The sequence below is a fragment of the Oncorhynchus gorbuscha genome, linkage group LG16 (assembly GCF_021184085.1).
Source record: "Oncorhynchus gorbuscha isolate QuinsamMale2020 ecotype Even-year linkage group LG16, OgorEven_v1.0, whole genome shotgun sequence".
Taxonomy (NCBI): Eukaryota; Metazoa; Chordata; class Actinopteri; order Salmoniformes; family Salmonidae; genus Oncorhynchus; species Oncorhynchus gorbuscha.
The window spans coordinates 21,112,818-21,137,493 of record NC_060188.1 but is presented as its reverse complement, the minus strand read 5'-3'; the positions used below and the strand labels follow the sequence as shown (position 1 = coordinate 21,137,493).

The window sequence follows — 24,676 nt, the reverse complement described above, 5'->3', positions numbered from 1 at the left end:
AAGTGACCCCTGCAGGGTATCAACGTGCTCCCCTGGGGTCTGGGTGCGAGGTGGTGGAGGTTATGCAGGCAGCTTTACTCTCTCTTTACACACACACCTACACACACACCAGGGTGGTCCTCCTCACTAAGTGGCTTTCACCTCAAGCTTTCACTCTCCTCTCGGTAAACAGAACATACAGTATCATTCTAATGCGCTGCTGAATGGTTAAAAGCAGGCTAGCATGCAGGCCAGGCCGGTGTTGCGTCACAATAGTACAGAAGCACATACTGTAGGTTACTCATGGTAATCAGATTTGGAATAGTAGAATTTGGACGAGCTAGTTCAGCTGAACATACAACTAGCTATATGTAGGGAAATGTCAACAACAAGATCTTACAAAAAGCTACTTTGAATAGCCAAGCCCTTGTATGTATGTCCTTAGTGTAAATATAGAATTTTAATAGGGACAGATAGATCTATATCATCAAAATAATTCAGAGAATTGCTGAATGCCATAGGGGTAATTTGATGTATGTCCATGTCAATACAGTATGTACTGTATGTAGACTGTTAATAGAGACACAGGTGCACATATCTGTAGAATTCCTCAGTGCATTGCTGTCTCCTATAGGAGTGAGGGTTCAAAGGGTAATACAGGGAGTGTTACTGGGTTCCCATCAGTGGCCAGGGGTTATAAATCCTGACTGCTGTCAGTGTTGTTTATCTGATGTGAGATCCCGAGAACTCTGTCACCAGCCATTTCCTCTCTCACACTCTCTGTCCCTAACACAAACAAACATTAAGTTCCCTCTCTCTGTTTGTGTTTGTGTTTGTGTGTGTGTGTGTGTGTGTGTGTGTGTGTGTGTGTGTGTGTGTGTGTGTGTGTGTGTGTGTGTGTGCGTGCGTGCGTGCGTGCGTGCGTGCGTGCGTGTGCGTGTGCGTGTGTGTGTGTGCGTGCGCGCACCCACACACATGTTTATGTATGTGAAACTATGTGCAATAATGTTGGCTACAGAATCAACATGAAGTTCTAAATTCACCTAGTCCCAAAAACGCATCACACAAACAAACCATTGTTGCTGTGCACAGCCGAAACAACACAACAGTACACTGCACACTCACCACCACAGAAGTAGTCTGGTCACGGTGTTCCCTTTAATTCTCCAAACAATCAGGGAGAGTTCACATTTCCAGAGGTGAAGGGCTGGGGCTGGCTCTTCCACTGATGAGTTCAGAGAAAACACGTCAAACCAGAATCTGATGTGATTGTGTTCCTATTTCCTGGGTTAAGATCAGATGAACCTGGTATTATTCCCACACATTACGGGGGTTAACGCAGGCCTCTGGGCCTGCAGGGTGAAGAAAAGACTAGGCCCACATGCATATGAACCGAAGTCTTGGAGATGTTTACATGGTTTTGCGTGTGTGCCAGGTTAAACCAATTTCAATTTCAGTACCTGTGCTCTAAAAACATGGGTAAACAATAGTTTCCTTTGGATATTTTGTCTCAAATTTTGAGTAGTTGAAGGACCAACACCATGGACAGGTTCAAATATAATTGTTTTCAATATTCTGGATTGTAGAGGACCATTTCCAGAATCAAACACTCATGTTCCAGACGGTGTATTTAGAAGTTCATCAACTGGTCCTCAGGCAAGGTCAAACCTGCCCCGGTACCAGTGCATTAGAGATGACAATGATGACTATGACATTCATCAACCCGTATGACATGACGAGGTACTCATAATGCCCTGAGGTCGTACTGAACGCCGTCTTCCACTCGTCTCCCTCTGAGATACACACCAGGTTGTAAGCACTCCTGAGATCTAGTTTGGTGAAGATGCGCGCCCCGTACATTGACTCAATCGCACTGGCGATAAGAGGTAGCGGGTAACATGGCCCATGGGAGATTTAGGATTCCTTCTAACAGCAAAACATATCACTGCTGCAATACCTGGCAACTGAGTCAATGAATAGGAAATATTAGCCAATTTCTTTGCATCTCTGTGACGACACGGGCTCGCGTAATAACGCTTATTCAGAGTAGGCCCTAAGCCTATTTGTATCTTGCGCTGTCACGTGTGATTACAGTTGCCTATTTAGGCCTGTCATTTTCAAATGAACGCTCACATTGGTATGTGTTAGTGTTTCTTTATAGTCAAGCTTAGGCCAAGTCATTATGTTGCTTATTTTGCCTAAAAAGACACTGTTTAGATAGTAACATCTACCGCAACTCACCTGCTTGCGTGAAAATCGTGTTGGGAAGTCTTCTTCTATTACATCATGGCGGTCCGCAAACAAACGTTTAAGTGCATGCCGCCACCTACTGTGCTGGAATGTACGATCAATCATGATCTGCTCAATTCTGTACCACCCTACTAATCCCTACTAACTTCTACCCCCCCCCCCCACCCCACCCCCCAAAACAACTCCCCAACCCCCTACACCATTAAACTTGATCTATATCCTGCTGAAACACTCCACCCTTAGGATTGTTCAGCATGTCAAGAACAATTTCAACAGTAACATCTGTTCTCCAAATATCTATTTTGCCGTCACAATAGCCTTTAACCTGCCATTTCTGCCCTCCACAACCTGAGTAGCATTGATAACCTTACCAATAAAAGCTATGAAGTCTACTTTATTCATTATCAAAGTGTCCTTTGACACTGCACATTCATGAGCACAAGTTTTCCGAACAGGCCTCGAAACCCTGTCAGGACCATCAGAAACATCAGCCGACAGTAGGTTCACTTACTACAGGTACATCCATGTAAACTCCATCAGTCTGACAGTAGGTTCACTTACTACAGGTACAGGTACATCCATGTAAACTCCATCAGTCTGACAGTAGGTTCACTTACTACAGGTACAGGTACATCCATGTAAACTCCATCAGTCTGACAGTAGGTCCACTTACTACAGGTACATCCATGTCAGATCCATCAGTCTGACAGTAGGTCCACTTACTACAGGTATATCCATGTAAACTCCATCAGTCTGACAGTAGGTCCACTTACTACAGGTACATCCATGTAAACACCATCAGTCTGACAGTAGGTCCACTTACTACAGGTACATCCATGTAAACTCCATCAGTCTGACAGTCGGTCCACTTACTACAGGTACATCCATGTAAACTCCATCAGTCTGACAGTAGGTCCACTTACTACAGGTACATCCATGTAAACACCATCAGTCTGACAGTCGGTCCACTTACTACAGGTACATCCATGTAAACTCCATCAGTCTGACAGTAGGTCCACTTACTACAGGTACAGGTACATCCATGTAAACTCCATCAGTCTGACAGTAGGTTCACTTACTACAGGTACATCCATGTAAACTCCATCAGTCTGACAGTAGGTCCACTTACTACAGGTACATCCATGTCAGATCCATCAGTCTGACAGTAGGTCCACTTACTACAGGTACATCCATGTAAACTCCATCAGTCTGACAGTAGGTCCACTTACTACAGGTACATCCATGTAAACTCCATCAGTCTGACAGTAGGTTCACTTACTACAGGTACATCCATGTAAACTCCATCAGTCTGACAGTAGGTCCACTTACTACAGGTACATCCATGTCAGATCCATCAGTCTGACAGTAGGTCCACTTACTACAGGTACATCCATGTAAACTCCATCAGTCTGACAGTAGGTTCACTTACTACAGGTACATCCATGTCAGATCCATCAGCCGACAGTAGGTTGACTTACTACAGGTACAGGTACATCCATGTAAACTCCATCAGTCTGACAGTAGGTCCACTTACTACAGGTACATCCATGTAAACTCCATCAGTCTGACAGTAGGTCCACTTACTACAGGTACATCCATGTCAGATCCATCAGTCTGACAGTAGGTCCACTTACTACAGGTACATCCATGTAAACTCCATCAGTCTGACAGTCGGTCCACTTACTACAGGTACATCCATGTAAACTCCATCAGTCTGACAGTAGGTCCACTTACTACAGGTACGTCCATGTCAGATCCATCAGTCTGACAGTAGGTCCACTTACTACAGGTACATCCATGTAAACTCCATCAGTCTGACAGTAGGTCCACTTACTACAGGTACATCCATGTCAGATCCATCAGTCTGACAGTAGGTCCACTTACTACAGGTACATCCATGTCAGATCCATCAGTCTGACAGTAGGTCCACTTACTACAGGTACATCCATGTAAACTCCATCAGTCTGACAGTAGGTCCACTTACTACAGGTACATCCATGTAAACTCCATCAGTCTGACAGTAGGTCCACTTACTACAGGTACATCCATGTAAACTCCATCAGTCTGACAGTAGGTCCACTTACTACAGGTACATCCATGTAAACTCCATCAGTCTGACAGTAGGTCCACTTACTACAGGTACAGGTACATCCATGTAAACTCCATCAGTCCGCACTGTAGACTACTACGACAATCCTTTTTAAAAAATGTTCCTGGACTGTACATTTGTAAATATCCTCAACATCACTTTTGTATTGTAGGCCTACAACACTCTAAATAACTATGCTTTTGATCACACTACTCCGTCTGCTCTCCCACTCTGGTCCCACTGTGTGCTCCAAAATTCAACTAACTGGGCTGTGATCCATTATCCATAACGATGCAAAATGCAGATATCACTCCACCATTTCCTGGTTGCTAAATCTAATAGTTATCCTAATTTCAGTTCATGTGACCAAACAAGCAAATATAGTGTAGAGAATCATTGTACCATCTAAACCTCTGTGAAATATATTTTCCATAACCAAAAATATTGTATTTTCAGCTGTTTGAAGCTGATGTACAAAACCGAAAGTAAAAGACTCAAAACTTAAGAACGGGAAGCATATAAATAGTGCACATAGAACAGATCTACTGCTTCTTACACTTGCTTTCAATAAGAATGACAGATCTACAACACACTCTTCTATGTGAATTTGGTCAGGTCACCCAAAAAGTTACATAGTGCAACTTTAATACGCCAAAAATTGTTACACCTCAAATAGTGTCAAGGCTCTACACTAGCAAGTCTGTGTCTGTGATGCTTATTGGACTCCGTTACACACTTACACACTGTAACACTTAACTACAGTGTTGTTATAACAGTGAAATTATTGTTTTACAGTAAGTACATTATTACAAGAATATTGTAAATTGTTACACTGTATTGTTACACTGTATTGTTACACTGTATTTACAGCTGTAAAACAATGAATAGTGAGAGTTTACAGGTTTCCAATCCTGTGCCACCATTACTCAGTCACATTTAGTGATGTGACTGATCGGTAACAGCTCTGTTGTCAAAGCACTGTCAGAGTAGAACAACCTCTATGGAACAGAGCCAAACAGCCGGCTAGTTGTAAGCACAGGGAAACACACACACACACACACTTTTTCACTCAGTGATATGACAGAGATATAGGTGCAGGGTGTGCCGGACCCGTGCCGTACATACATCGGAAATACCAGAGCACATACACAAACAAAAGTGTCCCCAAACTACTTTGTGGTACTGGGGAATGCCCCTCTCAGTGGTCCATTACCCCCAAATATAACATCTTCAACAGAAATCTCTACTGAGATATATGAGCGTATGACAAGGTTGCAGCTGGGATTGGTCAACTGCCCATTTTGACCTCTATTGTGAAGGTCATCAGGGAAGGATGAGGGATGATAAGGTGGTCACAGTCAGACATGGAGTTCCTGGGTGTTTATAGACTCTCCTAACAGACTCTCTGTCTTACAGCACACAGGGAGAAAACCCTCTCTGGGAAGTCCTCCAGCTGGAAAGGACACTCAACTCAGATGGGAGCCTGCCATGACCCATATGGAGAGGTTACACCACAAGCCATGTGGCTGCAAGACAAAACTGTAGCCAGCCAGGTGAGATACACAAACTCACCCGATCACACACACTCGCAACCTCTCTTCTTCTCTACATCTGTCTTTCGCAAACATATGGAGACACTCACACATAGTCAGAGAGTCTGGGTTGAGAGTCAGTTTGCACCCCGTGGCTATATCAGTGTGAGAACATCAAAATGATTTGGTGGTGCTGGTGAAGAAATGAACTCATCCACCCACCATGTGTACATCATCGACCATTGTATTCGTTGCTGAATCCGGCTATTGACTGGGATGGTTACAGCAGAACACGTTTTAGAGGGTTGGTGCCAAAAGAGGCAGGTGTCTGGTGGGCCCTAACAAGCTCTTTTCAATTACCCCTATAGAGTGACATCACTGGCTGTAACGAGCTCCACTCCAAACGAGCTCTGCTACATTCACACCCCCTATCTAGCGCTTGCTAATTTATTCAAGGCCAGGAGCAGAATGTCAGTGTGCTTACTGCCCCCCTTCACCTCAGTCCCCCGCGGAGAGAAACTGTGTCATAATGCCGGACTCCTTTTCTCATTCAAATCACGCTTATTGTCTCTGTAAGCGACCGGCTCCGCTCTGAGCACACAGGACAACCGAGGCCCTATACAGCGGCTGTATGAAATGAGTCCACTGACGTGGGGCTGTGGACTCTGGAGAGGCAGGCTGAGAGAAAGAGAGGCCTGTAGCCCTGACAGTAGCAGTATAAAGGGTGGTAACAGGGATGTCTGCTCTCATTTCCATCATGTCAACATGATTCACAGTCTTGTCTGCAAAGCATCAAGTGTAAACAAACAAACAAACAAGTAGCACCCAGACACACTCCTGTCAGGATAACAAGAGGCGCATTGTCAGGAGAAGAGTTGTCCATCACACTAAACTGTAAACATGTTGTGATTCTACAAAGATTGTTATCTGTTATTATCAAGTTGATAATAGCCGATCATATCAAGTAGTAATGGCAAAGATGTTCTATGGTAGAAGTTGACATTTCTATATATGCCTTTGATATTTCAAAATGGACTTGATTGACACTCAACATGACCCATGGAAAATGTAAGCTACTAAAAAAATGACTTAATTCCGAAATTAGATAGCTAACAGTGGGTCAACATTAATTCACGGATTTGTTGCATTGAGATCACAACTTTTTAATATAAGTCTACTCTAGATTGGCTATTACAGATCCATTACAATGCTGAAAAAACTCAATATAAAGTGCCAGTATAAACTGACTGTCTACATTTATGTCTTAACGTGCTGTCATATTAATTAGATAATTTACTGTTTCTTTGAAATTATTTTCAAGTGAGAGATACCTCAATGGTACCGGAGTCAATCACCACCTTCCGGAGACACCTGAAACCCCACCTCTTTAAGGAATACCTAGGATAGGATAAGTAATCCCTTTCACCCCCCCCCTTTAAGATTTAGATGCACTATTGTAAAGTGACTGTTCCACTCGATGTCATAAGGTGAATGCACCAATTTGTAAGTCGCTCTGGATAAGAGCGTCTGCTAAATGACTTAAATGTCAATGTAAATGTTATATGTGATACTCTTGAAAGGCAACAAGACTGGTTTCTCCCTAAATGTTGCTAATGACATATAAAAAAAAACTTTACCCGGTCCATTGAGGGGTGGCTTGCGGACTATTTGTCTTGAGCGGAGTGTAACCCCTTACTGCAAGTGGAAAGGGGAGGAAATGAGGGCGGAGTAATACCAAGTTGTTTCCCAGCGCAGACTTCAAGCTGGGAAGAAAAAATAGTTTTTCAAAAGTTCCAGGAGGAGACGCACAGCAGCCGCGTCGGAGCTGCGAATGCTAATACGGGATAGGACCTATACGATTTATACACTGTTTTTACTTTTAGTTGATTAATGAACTTTTTGAAGATCCCAGACACTGCCTCTTGGAACTTTTATCTCTCGGTGAACTCAAAGGATGTATTACTGCTAAGTTAACACTTCAAAGAGAAGATTTGGGACAAATTTCCACCGAGATGGGGGGGAATTATAAAGTTTGGATATTTTTAGCAATGTTATTCTTGGTCCATAATTGTGAAGGTAAGGACACTTAATTTATATGACAGTCACATACATTTCAATTAATGTGTATGTGAGCTTTTTTCTCAATTTGGCTAGCAGACAAGTCTGGACATATTCTAGCCTTTTCTGTTATTTTCCCTTCACAAATTGTTAACGTTACATTTTGTCACCTGTGCGCTGCGCAATTGAAATGGCATCATATTGAAGCACATGCCAGACAACATGCTAGCTGATCTCTAGTCTTGGCTACACATATTTATTTTAAGCATTTCATTTACAAAAGCATGGTTGGTTGTTAGTGCGGTTCAAAGTTCGATTTCTAACACATACGAAGGCTATTATAACGGGTTAATAACTGGATAACAAGCATTCGTTGTTGTATAGCCTACAGTAATAGGCTACGAAACTTTGTATTTGCATAATGTTCTTTGTAGACTGGTAGTGAACAAGGAGGATTCTATCCTGGAATATTTGCCCCCTGAAGTTATTGTAACTTCTAGCAGAGTTTGAGTAACAAAGCCTAATGTGTTCAATGGAAGGAAGTTGGGAGGTGTTTTGTGGAGGTTGATACAAATGTTGCATGTTCTATTGTGTGGGTGAGATTTTTGTTTACAGATTGCATCCGATAACAGCAAAGAATCCGCTTGTCTCTGCGGGATTGGTATGCGTCTCTGTGGGTAACTTTGCGAGGCTGATCGCCACGGTGAGAACTTAATTACAAGCGATAGTATGGAGTGCCGCTGGCAGCACTGTGCCAGCAAGCCCGCAAGAACGGAACGCGGAATGTAACAATTGAAAGAAAGTTACTTCGGGCATTCGTCCACAAGTTGTAGGCTAGAAGCACGGTTCACTCACATAGAAACGGAATTCCATATGTATGTCTTGTATGTCAAGTCTATTATCCTCGTTCGTGGGGGTAAAGGGTGAGATTTGTTTGTGAGTGAAGGGGGGTGATGAGGCAACTTTACCCCCCCCCCCTTATCTGAACAAAGAGCTTTTAACAATTGAACTTTGTTGTTGTGGGGGATGGGATGAGTGGTAGAATATCATTTAACATGATTAAAAAGGTCACGCATCTGTCTATGCAGGGTAATAAGCATCCACATATGGCTCACAAACCTTTTGGATGGATGTTTGATGGGGTTGTGAGTTCCAGATCTGTTTGTGCGCGAAAATCCTTTGAACTAGGCCTACTGTTGAGAAAGTAACCTATAGGTGTATTTAGTTGACATCCTGTATAATACAAGTTTATGGTAGCAACATTTGATTGGTTGTATACATGGAAGCTCATAGTTGAACTCTGAATAAATTCATTATCTTGCAATAACCCTGAACATTAATCAACTTGAGTCGGCTACATTACACTGTAATTAAACAAATTATGGAAACCATTCATTGGCTTATAGGCTATGCCTACCCTCAACGAAACGGGTTGGCAGATACTCATATAGTTATCCCACATAGTCAATAATTACCATATCAAACCTATTATTACTCAAGATGATTTTGAATCTATGAAAAAGAAATGGAATCCTATCTCGTTTCCCTGTCTACACCCATCTCAGCATGCATCTGCATTCAGTCGCAGATAACGCTATCAGCTCTTGCCAGGAAAGTAAACATAAGCGTACCCATGTAAGCGGGTGTGTCCATAAAGTGTCATTTTAACGAGTGGGAAAATGGAACTGTCTAGCCAAGAGCAACATGTTTGAAATCCAGCACATGGCTTACCGGTATGTTGGAATGATTGTTTCTGAACGGAGGATAAATGTAATTTGATTATATATATATATATATATTTTTTTTAGATGGCCACTTCCCCTCCCACAAATAATATAGGCTGCTCTATCAAATGTCTGGATTAAATGAATATTTCAAACCTGCCCTGAGAAAAGGGCCTGATCACCATGGGTCGGACTCCCTTCATCTCTCCTTCCTTTCCACAGGATTCCGCTGCGTGGATAAATACAGACCGTGTGACAATGGAGGAACGTGCATAGACTCACCCTCGCGATGCATGTAAGTGCAACATCATGTTTTATGGATCACACATGTACGAAATCACTGCAGGCCTACATTGATCTAAATGGTGACATGATGAGGAGGAACTCTGAAAACAGTATAGGCCCAGGCCTATGAGTAGGCTCTCAGGATTAGTTGAGGACTTATGGGGTAGAAACAGTTCAAGTAGGCAAAGTTTAGTCATTTGTATCAGTATGCAGAACTTGTATTATTTAGCGTTGGTTAGTAAATCATTGCATTGCAAACTACTAGAGCTGCACTGCGCTCGGAATGGGCTGGAACTCAGCCAAGTGCTTGGTGGTTATCGATACAATGTGGACAATGGCACGTGTTTAAGGTGAACAATTGACACGTTGAATGAAATGTTTCAGTCTGCAGTCGAACCACCACTTGGGGTGTAATGTGTGTAATGAACAACACATGGATACATACAGACAGGTTGAATGGAGTGTTTCAGTCTGCAGTCAAACCACTACATGGGGTGTAATGTGTGTAATGAACAACACATGGATACATACAGACAGGTTGAATGGAGTGTTCCAGTCTGCAGTCAAACCACTACATGGGGTGTAATGTGTGTAATGAACAACACATGGATACATACAGACAGGTTGAATGGAGTGTTCCAGTCTGCAGTCAAACCACCACATGGGGTGTAATGTGTGTAATGAACAACACATGGATACATACAGACAGGTTGAATGGAGTGTTTCAGTCTGCAGTCAAACCACTACATGGGGTGTAATGTGTGTAATGAACAACACATGGATACATACAGACAGGTTGAATGGAGTGTTTCAGTCTGCAGTCAAACCACCACATGGGGTGTAATGTGTGTAATGAACAACACATGGATACATACAGACAGAATGGAGTGTTTCAGTCTGCAGTTGAATGGAGTGTTCCAGTCTGCAGTCAAACCACCACATGGGGTGTAATGTGTGTAATGAACAACACATGGATACATACAGACAGGTTGAATGGAGTGTTCCAGTCTGGACTTGTTTCGCTTGTGACACACCGTTCACTTGGAGTTGCACCTGTTGAAGATGAAGAGCTTTGTGGACCATAAACTACAGTATTAAACTGGTCATAGCATGACTAAGGGGTTCCTTATAAGCAATTCCATGGATTGTTTCGTAACCAGCAGAATTCATTTTGAGAGTTTCCCACGGTTTCTATATCGGTGAAGCAACGCGATTGTTATCACGAGAGGGCCCGGGGGCTGCTGTTTTTACTTTCCCGCCTGATTTGGACATGTTCTGTGTGAGCTCTCACACTCATTCACAGTGATTAGGGCTCTTTGTTTTTCCAATAGGCGAGGGGGCTACGTGGGAAACAATCTCAGTAGTTCGGATAGATACAGTGTGATGATGGCGAGGGGGCCATTCGGCTTTTTACCATTGGGAAAAGCAAAGCCTATAATGCATTAGTGTTTGAAGTTGGACCAGAGCTGAGAATTGGACGGAACAATAACACTTGGTTCCTTTGGTTGGTACTTTTGTCCGATGAGATTGGCTGACAGGCAGCTTCCCTCCACTACAGTCGTTTTTAGGACTTGGTTGGTGACAAGACCACAAGACCCTCACCTTCATGCTACAGTTGAGCCAAAGGCTATATGACATCACCAAGCATCATTCCGATGCTCAGTAGAGTTTCTCGACCAGCCTATATAGTAGCTCCCCATGTAGGCTAGGATTGATCTCTCTTCTGTTTTCAAACTGCTTAGACTTTCTGGAGCTAAAGACTTGTGTGTCTTCACATAACTCTGCTACCAACTGGCCTGTGCTTCAACCTTCTACGGGTCATGGCTGTATCATTGTACATAGTTAAACCCTTGAACTTGGACCGAGCGTGTTCATTCGTCTCCCAACTCTAATGGCGTCATGTCTCTGGGTTAGTGTTCACTTCTCAGAGAGTGTGTTGTGTGTTCATGATTTGTGTTCCTCCGATTTGTTTTGGGGCGCTGTGTGTGTATATGTACATCACCCCTCTGGGTCAGTGTCAACAGTGAGACATAGAAGAGATTCCCAATAGGAAATCTAAATGCCGTACCACACAAAATGGTAACACGCCCACGGCAGGGCCATGACCGGGACAGGCAGCGTCGCCTCTGCCTGGCCAACGGGGGAGCGGAGTGGTCAAACCAGTCCTAGACAGAGGCGACTGGAGGACCCACCTCACCCCATCCCCTGGGATCCCAGTGTAACTGGAGAACCACAACAGCAGAAAAGATCCTTTCTTCCCCCAGATACCCGACTGCAACCGCACACCATCAGGAGAGCTGAGAGCTGGGGAGAGGGTGAGAAATGGAAAGGGCACAGGAGAGTGAGGGAGAAATGGAGAGAGAGAGAGAGAGAAATAGAAGATAGAGATAAAAGTGGTAGCTTTAGGAAGAAATTGTAGAGCGCTGGTGAGACACGTGAGATTTTACCTGAAAATCACAGAGGGCAAACTAGCCATTAGCTCTCTGTTTGAAATCAACCTGTGGACTTTCCTACCTGATGTTTCAGAACAGAAGCTGTTGATCAGGTCCTTCTCTGAAGTTGTGCAGCATGAGTATTATTTTCCTCTGGTCTCAGGTGACAGTAATATTCTATATTTTTTTATTGTCATTGTTACTGTCCCAGATACCAATGTATCCTCTGTCTGGTTGGCAAACATAAAGACATGATACTAAACTCTCCTCTAAGCCAGAACCATGAAGCTTTGCTCTCTCCCTGTTAGCCCTGTCTGTCTGGCCCCCTCATGGTTCACGGCTGTGGCCCTGTCTGTCTGGCCCCCTCATGGTTCACTGCTGTGGCCCTGTCTGTGTGGCCCCCTCATGGTTCACTGCTGTGGCCCTGTCTGTCTGGCCCCCTCATGGTTCACTGCTGTGGCTCTGTCTGTCTGGCCCCCTCATGGTTCACTGCTGTGGCCCTATCTGTGTGGCCCCCTCATGGTTCACTGCTGTGGCCCTGTCTGTGTGGCCCCCTCATGGTTCACTGCTGTGGCCCTGTCTAAGGTGAACGAGCAGGGTCTCAGACATGTGTAGTGGATAGCAGATTACAGGAGTAATCCTTCTGGAACCTGTTCCACCGTCTCACTGAGCCAGCATGACGGGTCACTTCTGATAGGTGTAGGGGCTGGCTGGTCTGGCCTGGGCGGGACTACTATGCTGATGCACCTGTAACACTACAGCGATCCAAGTTATTTTTTCTTCTTCTCTGAGTCATGATAACAGTATATTGGATCCAGTACTTTGGCTTCAGGGAATGATACTCCCTGTTGAGTCATAGTTTGAGTCTTAGCTATTCTTTTCTCTTCTCTTGATGCACCTGCTTCCATCAGCATCCTGGATGGTTGGGGAAAGTACAAAACATACACACATCATTGGGCAGAACGTTGTTGTTCTCTCTGTCCCTCATTCTGTCTCTCTGAATCCCATAATTGAACACAAGGCCAAGGAAGCACAAAGCCCAGAGACAGACAGACAGACGTGTGGTGCACTTGATGGTGAAGAGGTTGACTATCACAGAGAGAGTGGCCCTCTAGGTGAGCAGTCAGGGCCACGGGTCCCCTCTGCTCCTCCCTGCCCCTGTATGTCTGTGTGTAGATGGAATGTGCAACGGAGGGGCCGCTGGAGTGTCGGAGATAATTAGGCAGATTGAGAGGGTGACATTCAGAGTGGATCCAGCTGGAAGAATTGGGTGTGTGTGTGGGGGGGGGCGCTGGTGGATGTTGTGATGGTAATCCAGTGAAGTCAGTTCTTTGACAAAGGGGGTGAAGCGGAGGGCCAGGTGCTGCCATTGAGCGGCCTGCTGGCCGCATGCTGGGAGAGACGGGCTCGTGCGTGGAGGAATGGAGCCGGCCGGCGGACCAGCCCACAGGCCTCCTCTTCTCTGAACATGCTCCCTTTCTCTCTCACTGCTATTGGGGATGAACGCTCTTTGTCTCTGTGTGTTTTTCCCCCAGCTCTTCCAACGGTTTATCTATCCTCTGTGTGGTGTGTCTCTCAAAGCCCACAGTGGACCCCACCGCAGATTGCACAATGGCTTCAGATCCTCTGGCAGGGATGGATGGATCTGAAAGATATGTTCTTCTCTCTCTCTCTCTCTCTCTCTCTCTCTCTCTCTCTCTCTCTCTCTCTCTCTCTCTCTCTCTCTCTCTCTCTCTCTCTCTCTTTCTCTCTCTCTCTCTCTCTTTCTCTCTCTCTCTCTCTCTCTCTCTCTCTCTCTCTCTCTCTCTCTCTCTCTCTCTCTCTCTCTCTCTCTCTCTCTCTCCCCTCTGTCTGTGAGGCCAGGCGGATGGAGGGATGGAAACTGGCTCTGTGTGTTATTAATAGCTGTGATGTGACCTTAGTAGCAGAGTGAGGTCTATAAATTGTAAGTGTTGTGTTTTAATGACCTCCATGGAAGCTCAGGGACTCTTAGAACATGATGAACGAGGGACAGTTGTTCAGTTTCATAGGGAACAGCCACTTCAGCCTGTATGTGTGTATGTGTGTGTGTATAGTCTCTGTGTAGTAGGGTCTCTGTGTCCTAGGAGATCTGTGTAGTAGAGTCTCTGTATCCTAGGGTCTCTGTGTCCTTGGGTTTCTGTGTCCTAGGGTCTCTGTGTTCTAGGGTCTCTCTGTAGTAGGGTCTCTGTGTCCTAGGGTCTCTGTGTCCTAGGGTCTCTGTGTAGTAGGGTCTCTGTGTCCTAGGGTCTTTCTGTAGTAGGGTCTCTGTATAGTAGGGTCTCTGTGTCTTAGGGTCTCTGTGTAGTAGGGTCTCTGTGTCCTAGGGTCTCTGTGTCCTAGGGTCTCTGTGTTCTAGGGTCTCTGTATAGCAGGGTCTCTGTGTCCTAGGGTCTCTCTGTAGTAGGGTCTCTGTATAGTAGGGTCTCTGTGTCCTAGGGTCTCTGTGTAGTAGGGTCTCTGTGTAGTAGGGTCTCTGTGTCCTAGGGTCTCTGTGTAGTAGGGTCTCTGTGTCCTAGGATCTCTGTGTAGTAGGGTCTCTGTGTCCTAGGGTCTCTGTGTAGTAGGGTCTCTCTGTAGTAGGGTCTCTGTATAGTAGGGTCTCTGTGTCCTAGGGTCTCTGTGTAGTAGGGTCTCTGTGTCCTAGGGTCTCTGTGTAGTAGGGTCTCTGTGTAGTAGGGTCTCTGTGTCCTAGGGTCTCTGTGTAGTAGGGTCTCTGTGTCCTAGGATCTCTGTGTAGTAGGGTCTCTGTGTCCTAGGATCTCTGTGTAGTAGGGTCTCTGTGTCCTAGGGTCTCTGTGTAGTAGGGTCTCTGTGTCCTAGGGTCTCTGTGTAGTAGGGTCTCTGTGTAGTAGGGTCTCTGTGTAGTAGGGTCTCTGTGTCCTAGGATCTCTGTGTAGTAGGGTCTCTGTGTAGTAGGATCTCTGTGTAGTAGGGTCTCTGTGTAGTAGGGTCTCTGTGTAGTAGGATCTCTGTGTAGTAGGGTCTCTGTGTAGTAGGGTCTCTGTGTCCTAGGATCTCTGTGTAGTAGGGTCTCTGTGTAGTAGGGTCTCTGTGTAGTAGGGTCTCTGTGTAGTAGAGTGTTATGTGTTAATGTTTGCTTTAATTTCAGTTGCTATGAGGAAAGAAAGACCTGAGCAGAATTCCGAGTATCCTCATGGAAAATGCATCAGGTTCTGTTGAATGTGATTATTGTCATTTGGATCCAAACCAGATGGACCAGGGATTTGATTTGATTTGGATGGGTAACTGGCGGTCACTCAATTAGCCCTGGTCAGCAAACATATTTAAGATTGTAAGTTAGTCTTGCGGCCAGCTATCTAAACATGTAGTAATCACGGTAGAATTACCGACCGGGAGGCCCCCATTGATTTTGTTAGTCAATCTCAGGCAGATATCATATTAAAAACTGCAAACATTTCTCTCCTCCCCATGGCAAAATGAGTAGAATTGCAGGAAATGAACTCTAAAACGTCAAATTTCGCTTAGGGCCCCCAAAAGGTTGCATGTGTGGGTATGTATGCAGGTATGCAGACCCCCCCATGACGAGTTCAGCGTTTTGTGACCCCCATCCCCATTAAAGTTGCCCATCCCTGAGATGTCATCCTGTACAGTACCCCTGAACAGAGCCAGTTCACCTTGGAAGAGAGATGTACACACATTCCCCACTCACTGGGCACAGATGTCATTTCAACAACAGTTTTGATGTACATTTGGTTGAGTTGTCAACTAACATGAATTCAACATGAAATCAACAAAAAAGTTCACCATGTCATTGGATTTAGGTCCAGAAAAAGATGATGAATTCACTTACGTTGATGACTTTTTGCAAATCCAATCAGTTTTCCACGTTGATTAAACGTCATCACACTGATTTTGTTTTGTTGCAATGACGTGGAAACAATGTTAACTCAACAACAATAACAACCCCAGTGGGCAGTCACACGGTGACAGGCAGAGCGAAGCAGGCAGACAACACAGTTAGTTATTACTGTTGTCTTTGCCCGGAACACCTTGGGGCTGGTAGTGTTTTCTCTGGCGTCTTCACGCTGAATGAGAGAGGAATGCTTTAGTGAGATTCCTCCTTTCCCCTCCGCTGCTCCTCTCAGTGTGTTGTCCTGCTCACCTCCAGCCCGTTCACCCCTGCAGTCATCTCAGTGTGTTGTCCTGCTCACCTCCAGCCTGTTCACCCCTGCAGTCCTCTCAGTGTGTTGTCCTGCTCACCTCCAGCCTGTTCACCCCTGCAGTCATCTCAGTGTATTGTCCTGCTCACCTCCAGCCTGTTCACCCCTGCAGTCATCTCAGTGTATTGTCCTGCTCACCTCCAGCCTGTTCACCCCTGCAGTCATCTCAGTGTATTGTCCTGCTCACCTCCAGCCTGTTCACCCCTGCACTCATCTCAGTGTGTTGTCCTGCTCACCTCCAGCCTGTTCACCCCTGCACTCATCTCAGTGTATTGTCCTGCTCACCTCCAGCCCGTTCACCCCTGCACTCATCTCAGTGTATTGTCCTGCTCACCTCCAGCCTGTTCACCCCTGCACTCATCTCAGTGTATTGTCCTGCTCACCTCCAGCCCGTTCACCCCTGCACTCATCTCAGTGTATTGTCCTGCTCACCTCCAGCCCGTTCACCCCTGCACTCATCTCAGTGTATTGTCCTGCTCACCTCCAGCCTGTTCACCCCTGCAGTCATCTCAGTGTATTGTCCTGCTCACCTCCAGCCTGTTCACCCCTGCAGTCATCTCAGTGTAGTGTCCTGCTCACCTCCAGCCCGTTCACCCCTGCACTCATCTCAGTGTGTTGTCCTGCTCACCTCCAGCCTGTTCACCCCTGCACTCATCTCAGTGTATTGTCCTGCTCACCTCCAGCCCGTTCACCCCTGCACTCATCTCAGTGTATTGTCCTGCTCACCTCCAGCCCGTTCACCCCTGCAGTCATCTCAGTGTGTTGTCCTGCTCACCTCCAGCCCGTTCACCCCTGCAGTCATCTCAGTGTATTGTCCTGCTCACCTCCAGCCCGTTCACCCCTGCAGTCATCTCAGTGTATTGTCCTGCTCACCTCCAGCCCGTTCACCCCTGCAGTCATCTCAGTGTGTTGTCCTGCTCACCTCCAGCCCGTTCACCCCTGCAGTCATCTCAGTGTATTGTCCTGCTCACCTCCAGCCCGTTCACCCCTGCAGTCATCTCAGTGTAGTGTCCTGCTCACCTCCAGCCTGTTCACCCCTGCACTCATCTCAGTGTATTGTCCTGCTCACCTCCAGCCCGTTCACCCCTGCACTCATCTCAGTGTATTGTCCTGCTCACCTCCAGCCTGTTCACCCCTGCACTCATCTCAGTGTATTGTCCTGCTCACCTCCAGCCCGTTCACCCCTGCACTCATCTCAGTGTATTGTCCTGCTCACCTCCAGCCCGTTCACCCCTGCACTCATCTCAGTGTATTGTCCTGCTCACCTCCAGCCTGTTCACCCCTGCAGTCATCTCAGTGTATTGTCCTGCTCACCTCCAGCCCGTTCACCCCTGCACTCATCTCAGTGTATTGTCCTGCTCACCTCCAGCCTGTTCACCCCTGCAGTCATCTCAGTGTATTGTCCTGCTCACCTCCAGCCCGTTCACCCCTGCACTCATCTCAGTGTATTGTCCTGCTCACCTCCAGCCTGTTCACCCCTGCAGTCATCTCAGTGTATTGTCCTGCTCACCTCCAGCCCATTCACCCCTGCAGTCATCTCAGTGTGTTGTCCTGCTCACCTCCAGCCCGTTCACCCCTGCAGTCATCTCAGTGTATTGTCCTGCTCACCTCCAGCCCGTTCACCCCTGCAGTCATCTCAGTGTATTGTCCTGCTCACCTCCAGCCCGTTCACCCCTGCAGTCATCTCAGTGTGTTGTCCTGCTCACCTCCAGCCCGTTCACCCCTGCAGTCATCTCAGTGTATTGTCCTGCTCACCTCCAGCCCGTTCACCCCTGCAGTCATCTCAGTGTGTTGTCCTGCTCACCTCCAGCCTGTTCACCCCTGCACTCATCTCAGTGTATTGTCCTGCTCACCTCCAGCCCGTTCACCCCTGCAGTCATCTCAGTGTATTGTCCTGCTCACCTCCAGCCTGTTCACCCCTGCAGTCATCTCAGTGTATTGTCCTGCTCACCTCCAGCCTGTTCACCCCTGCAGTCATCTCAGTGTAGTGTCCTGCTCACCTCCAGCCCGTTCACCCCTGCAGTCATCTCAGTGTAGTGTCCTGCTCACCTCCAGCCCGTTCACCCCTGCAGTCATCTCAGTGTATTGTCCTGCTCACCTCCAGCCTGTTCACCCCTGCAGTCATCTCAGTGTAGTGTCCTGCTCACCTCCAGCCCGTTCACCCCTGCAGTCATCTCAGTGTATTGTCCTGCTCACCTCCAGCCCGTTCACCCCTGCAGTCCTCTCAGTGTGTTGTCCTGCTCACCTCCAGCCTGTTCACCCCTGCAGTCATCTCAGTGTATTGTCCTGCTCACCTCCAGCCTGTTCACCCCTGCAGTCATCTCAGTGTAGTGTCCTGCTCACCTCCAGCCCGTTCACCCCTGCAGTCATCTCAGTGTAGTGTCCTGCTCACCTCCAGCCCGTTCACCCCTGCAGTCATCTCAGTGTATTGTCCTGCTCACCTCCAGCCTGTTCACCCCTGCAGTCATCTCAGTGTAGTGTCCTGCTCACCTCCAGCCCGTTCACCCCTGCAGTCATCTCAGTGTATTGTCCTGCTCACCTCCAGCCCGTTCACCCCTGCAGTCATCTCAGTGTATTGTCCTGCTCACCTCCAGCCCGTTCACCCCTGCAGTCATCTCAGTGTATTGTCCTGCTCACCTCCAGCCCGTTCACCCCTGCACTCATCTCAGTGTATTGTCCTGCTCACCTCCAGCCTGTTCACCCCTGCAGTCATCTCAGTGTGTTGTCCTGCTCACCTCCAGCCCGTTCACCCCTGCACTCATCTCAGTGTATTGTCCTGCTCACCTCCAGCCTGTTCACCCCTGCACTCATCTCAGTGTATTGTCCTGCTCACCTCCAGCCCGTTCACCCCTGCAGTCATCTCAGTGTATTGTCCTGCTCACCTCCAGCCCGTTCACCCCTGCACTCATCTCAGTTTAGTTTAGTTTAGTTTATTTTTACAGGGACAGTGCACATTAATCAACGTTTCAGTAAAGGTGCCGGTTTTAGCCAGCCGGCTAATTTTCAACCGCAGTCCCTGGGCAGGTTATTAAAAACAATTACAATATAGACAATAGCACCATAGAACAAGCAAAACATAGCAACATAGGACAAGCAAGACATAGCATACAGACAGAGCAACATAGAACAAAAAGCAGCAAGACAAAATTCATAAAAGCAACAAAGTGTTTCCACACCTCACAAGCTACAGACAACAGACAACATGGAAAGCGGCAACACACAGCTAGGGACCATGTTCACAAATCTGATTGACCTTTAGCCAGGTCTTCAAGCATTTTGTGAAAGTGTGATATGTGGTGCAGTTATGTGTGTCTGATGGCAGTGTATTCCAGACATGGGAAGCTCTCACAGAGAATGCAGATTTACTAAAGGTGATTTTCCTTAGGGGAACTATACAGTCACCTCTCATGGCAGACCTTGTGGATCTGCTGCCATATGTCTGGGTTTTCTGTTTAACAAAAATATTGAGTGGAGGGGGAGCCAGGCCATTAAGGATCTTGAATAAAAGACATGCGTCGGTGTATTGCACAAGATTTTCCCAACTCAAGAGCTCATGCTTTCTAAGAATGTGACAATGATGATGGCTATTGGGATTCCTATCAAGCACTTTGAGAGCCTGTTTGTAGACAGACTGAATAGGTTTTAATGTTGTACAGCAAGCTTGGGCCCAACTAGTCAAGCAGTATGTTAAGTGGGGGAGTATCATAGATTTGAAGTACAGTTTTTCTACCTCTGTAAGTCAAACAATTTCGTATAAATCGGAAATTAGCTAGATTGAATTTAGTTATTTGAATTACCTTTTTCACATGCTTTTTAAAAGAGAGGTTGGAATCAAGTACGATGCCAAGGTACTTAAAATCGTAGTGTATTGTCCTGCTCACCTCCAGCCTGTTCACCCCTGCACTCATCTCAGGAATGCTTCAAAAACCATGACCACAGGCTCTCATTTAAAATGCCACGATTGGAATGACTGGTGGGATAGACAGACAATTAGGTTTTCTCACGCCAACATGCAGCGGCAGAGAACCACTGATCACTCCTGTCTGGTTGACAGGCAGATTGAGCCATCCCCAGTCCGTCATGTCAGGAGGAGACCACAGATCACTCCTGTCTGGTTGACAGGCAGATTGAGCCATCCCCAGTCCGTCATGTCAGGAGGAGACCACAGATCACTCCTGTCTGGTTGACAGGCAGATTGAGCCATCCCCAGTCCGTCATGTCAGGAGGAGACCACAGATCACTCCTGTCTGGTTGACAGGCAGATTGAGCCATCCCCAGTCCGTCATGTCAGGAGGAGACCACAGATCACTCCTGTCTGGTTGACAGGCAGATTGAGCCATCCCCAGTCCGTCATGTCGGGAGGAGACCACTGACTCCATGGGTGAATCTCAATTGTGTTTCTTGATTCCTTGCATCCTCTTCCCTCACCTCCTCAGAACGCATCCATGAGAGAGGATCCATGGAGTCAAGTAAACACAATTGAGATTCACTCCCAAGGAACCTGTGGATTCAGCTTGTTGGACCTGTAGATAAGATTCGAGGTGGTTGTATATCTAAGGGAAGATGACCTGTATCTATCTGAGACAGTGGTGGTTGGGTCTGAGCAGAGAGAGGAGGTAGCGGGTAGAAGGGGGTTTGTCCCCACTGCTCCTGGGTCATGGGGGCTGGAGGAGAACTGGGGGCTGTGGTTCCCAGGCCCTATCAGAGGAAGTGGTGCCTTCTGACCCGCTCTCATACGCACATCCTGTCTGTCTGTGCAGCTTAAAGCAGCTTCCTCACTGCTCTCTGCCCTCCTCCTTGATCCCTCCATCCACACTGACCACAATACCACCAACAACGCCCCCTATGCAATCATGTTACTGCCACAACTCATCATCAGGGATTGTGGTACAACTTGCCTGCTTGTTTTTCTCATGTGAACCCTTCATGTTTTGTATTTGGAATTTGGAAAGAACAAACACTGACTCACAAGCACACAGCACTCAGACACATGCACACAGCACTCAGACACATGCACACAGCACTCAGACACAGGGACACAGAGACACAGACACTCAACTGAGATAATCATTGTCAGACTGTCCATTATTGTGTGGCCCAAAGAGGAAGAAAATATGCAATGAAGTCCTATATTATTACTACATTATGCTTCAGTCCCTATATGTCTAAATCTCGTGCTTAGATAGGGATAGTCCTTCCTCTGATGTCTCATCCCCTGCTTGTTTCTCTTTCTGCTGGGAGACTACGGCTTCTAAAGAGACATGTAATTGGAATAGCTGAGGTTGAGCCCAGCCGATTGAGATTCCTCCCCGTGTTCCCCTCCCTCTCCTCTCAGACCCAGACTAGCTGAGGAGAGGAAGGGATGAGTTCTTCCCCCAGACAACCAGGGGAAAGGCAAGCACACTTTCCACAACACAGAAATGTGTTAATGTAGCCGCCGAGCAGCAGGGTGCATTAAAGCTGCAATATCTAACTTTTTGGGCGACCTGGGCGATCAGTTATAGATCTGTCATTGTCATTGAAAGAAAGTCAAAGACGCAGTAGATCTGTTCTATGTGTGCTCTTTCTATGCTTCCCACTCTTAAATCTAGTTTTATTTTCGATTTTGCACACCAGCTTCAAACAGCTGAAAATACAATAATGTTGGTTATAGAAAGGATATTTCACAGAGGTTTAGATGGTACAATGATTCTCTACACTATATTTGCTTGTTTTGTCACAAACTGAAATGTTGGCGAACTATTCAAATTTTAGCAACCAGGAAATGGTGGAGCGATTTCTGCATCGTCCATCTTTAAAGTAGATAGAAACCAGAAACGGTTACAGAAAGATACAAGTCGAATCCCACGTTGTCGAGTGTTTGTTTTGGTGTTTATGAGATGTTGGAGGAGATAGAAGTGAGGACCTCACCCGTCATCTTAACGTTCTCCAGCGGTTTGTTGGTGAGAGTGCTTGAGATAACGGACATTCTTTGGCCCTTTTCCTAGCGTTCTCCCCCAGGTTTCTTATCACGGTGGAAGATAGTCCCTGTCTTGTAAACATACCTCCAACGACTCTGATTCTCACACAGCGTTTCTCCTGTAAAACGGTCTGCTGGTCTGGACTCCACATTCTAATCCATCAACCTGTCTTCATAAAAGCTTTTGTTTGAACATATTGGAATCCATTCATTGCTCTCTCCCAAAGTCTTTGTGATATAAATGTTCACCGAGGAGTAGAATGGCCAACTATGACAAATGAACTTGGTCTTTGGATTGGAACAAATGCTGTCTCATCATCATTAGTCACATTTAGGCCTGGCTATACATTATTCCTGAATGAACTTGGAACCAGCACAGTGAGAAACAGGCAAGATATTGGAAGGGAAGTTCTGTCATTTCATGATGTGGAATCATTTGTTGAGAAACTCTGTGAGGAAGTTGATTTTTGAAGTTGCCTTTTGTGCTGGAAGAATTCCCTTTTATTTTCTCAGGCTTTGCAGCAGTCTGGTTCAGTTTAGGTGGTGGGGTGGGGTTCTGTGGTGGAGCACGTTGAGAAGAATGCTTTGGAAGACCTCGACCCTGGGATGCATGCGATGCGGTTATGGACGTCTGCTTTGCTATTCAAACTATTTCAGGGAGGTTTTTTTCCAGAAGAAAAGGTGTTGACATTTGAGGTATTTCTTAAGATATCGACTTTAGTGTCGCATTGTCTCCTAAAGAATTAGTGTCTTCATTTCAGTTTAATGTGAGGTAAATGTGTGTGTTTACTGCATTACTGAGCCCTTATTTACACAATTGCAGACATGTGTCACGCCAAGGTACAAAAATGCCCCATGTCCATGCAGTCTTCTGACCAGAGAAAACAAGGACTTACAAAGAGCATTGAGACGAGCAAAGCCACAGGAGTTTGAAATACACTGATAGGCCCATGTGTTCTTGTCCTCTCGAGGGTTAAGAGCGTTTAGTGACAGCTTTTTTCTGCTCAGATTCATATTTGCTTTTCTCTAAGAGGAGGTTAATTGTCTTAATGTTCACATGGTTAATATTCATGCCATGGGGGCGCTCCACAAACCTCCCTCTGCTCGTTTCAATACCTCCATTGTCTGTCGCCAAGCACCATTGTTCAATAAAACGTTGGACTTTAAACTGGGATACTCTGGTACACTGGTCCTTTTATAGTTCATCATGGTCATTCTGTTTGATCTGGTCACTAACTGAGCTCTACGTTACCTGTACATACTGTATGGTCTCCAGAACTTTACAAACTGTCTTCACAGAACCCTCTGTCTCTCACAAATGCCCCCCTCACCTCTCACCCTCTCCACAACCATGGGTTACTGTTGCCAGGCTACAGCTGAGATCTGTTGGTCCGTGTAAGCTCAGGCCTGAAAGACTGTCTGTTTGGGTCACTGCCCCTCCTCCCTCCACTCCCTAACTCCAGCCCCCCCCCCCCCACACACACAATGGAGTTCTGACTACTTTAGCTCTTTTATTTGGCCCACAGAACTCTCCCCTACCCCCAACCTGTTGGCTCCTCTCTGAGAAAGAGGAGAGCAGGGAGAGAGAGAGGAGAGGGGGTGTTGGGGGAGGAGGATCTCTTCTTGTTGGCAGTGTGGTGTCAGTATGGACTCTCACAAAGAAATAAGAAATGGAGCTGCTGGTTCCTGCTGGTGGTGATGGTGGTGTTGATGATGGTGGTTGTGGTGGTAGTGATGGGGGTGGTGGTGGTGATGATGGTGGCGGTGATGGTGGTGGTGATGATGATGGTTGTGGTGGTAGTGATGGGGGTGGTGGTGGTGATGGTGGTGATGGTGGTGGTGATGGTGGTGGTGGTGGTGGTGATGGTGGTGGTGGTGGTGGTGGTGGTGATGGTGGTTGTGGTGGTAGTGATGGGGTGGTGGTGGTGATGGTGGTGGTGGTGGTTATGGTGGTGGTGATGGTGGTGGTGGTGATGGTGGTGATGGTGGTGGTGATGATGATGGGGGTTGTGGTGGTGATGGTGGTGGTGGTGGTGATGGTGGTGGTGGTGATGGTGGTGGTGGCGGTGGTGGTGGTGGTGGTGGTGATGGTGGTGGTGATGGTGGTGGTGGTGATGGTGGCGGTGATGGTGGTGATGGTGATGGTGGTGGTGGTGGTGATGGTGG

At 46.6% G+C, this 24,676-nt stretch overlaps 1 pseudogene; it reads left to right on the top strand.

The window, feature by feature from the left end:
• Nucleotides 1–7,642: 7,642 nt before the first annotated feature.
• The window catches only part of LOC124000588, a 54,430-nt pseudogene continuing 37,396 nt past the window's right edge, over nt 7,643–24,676 (top strand).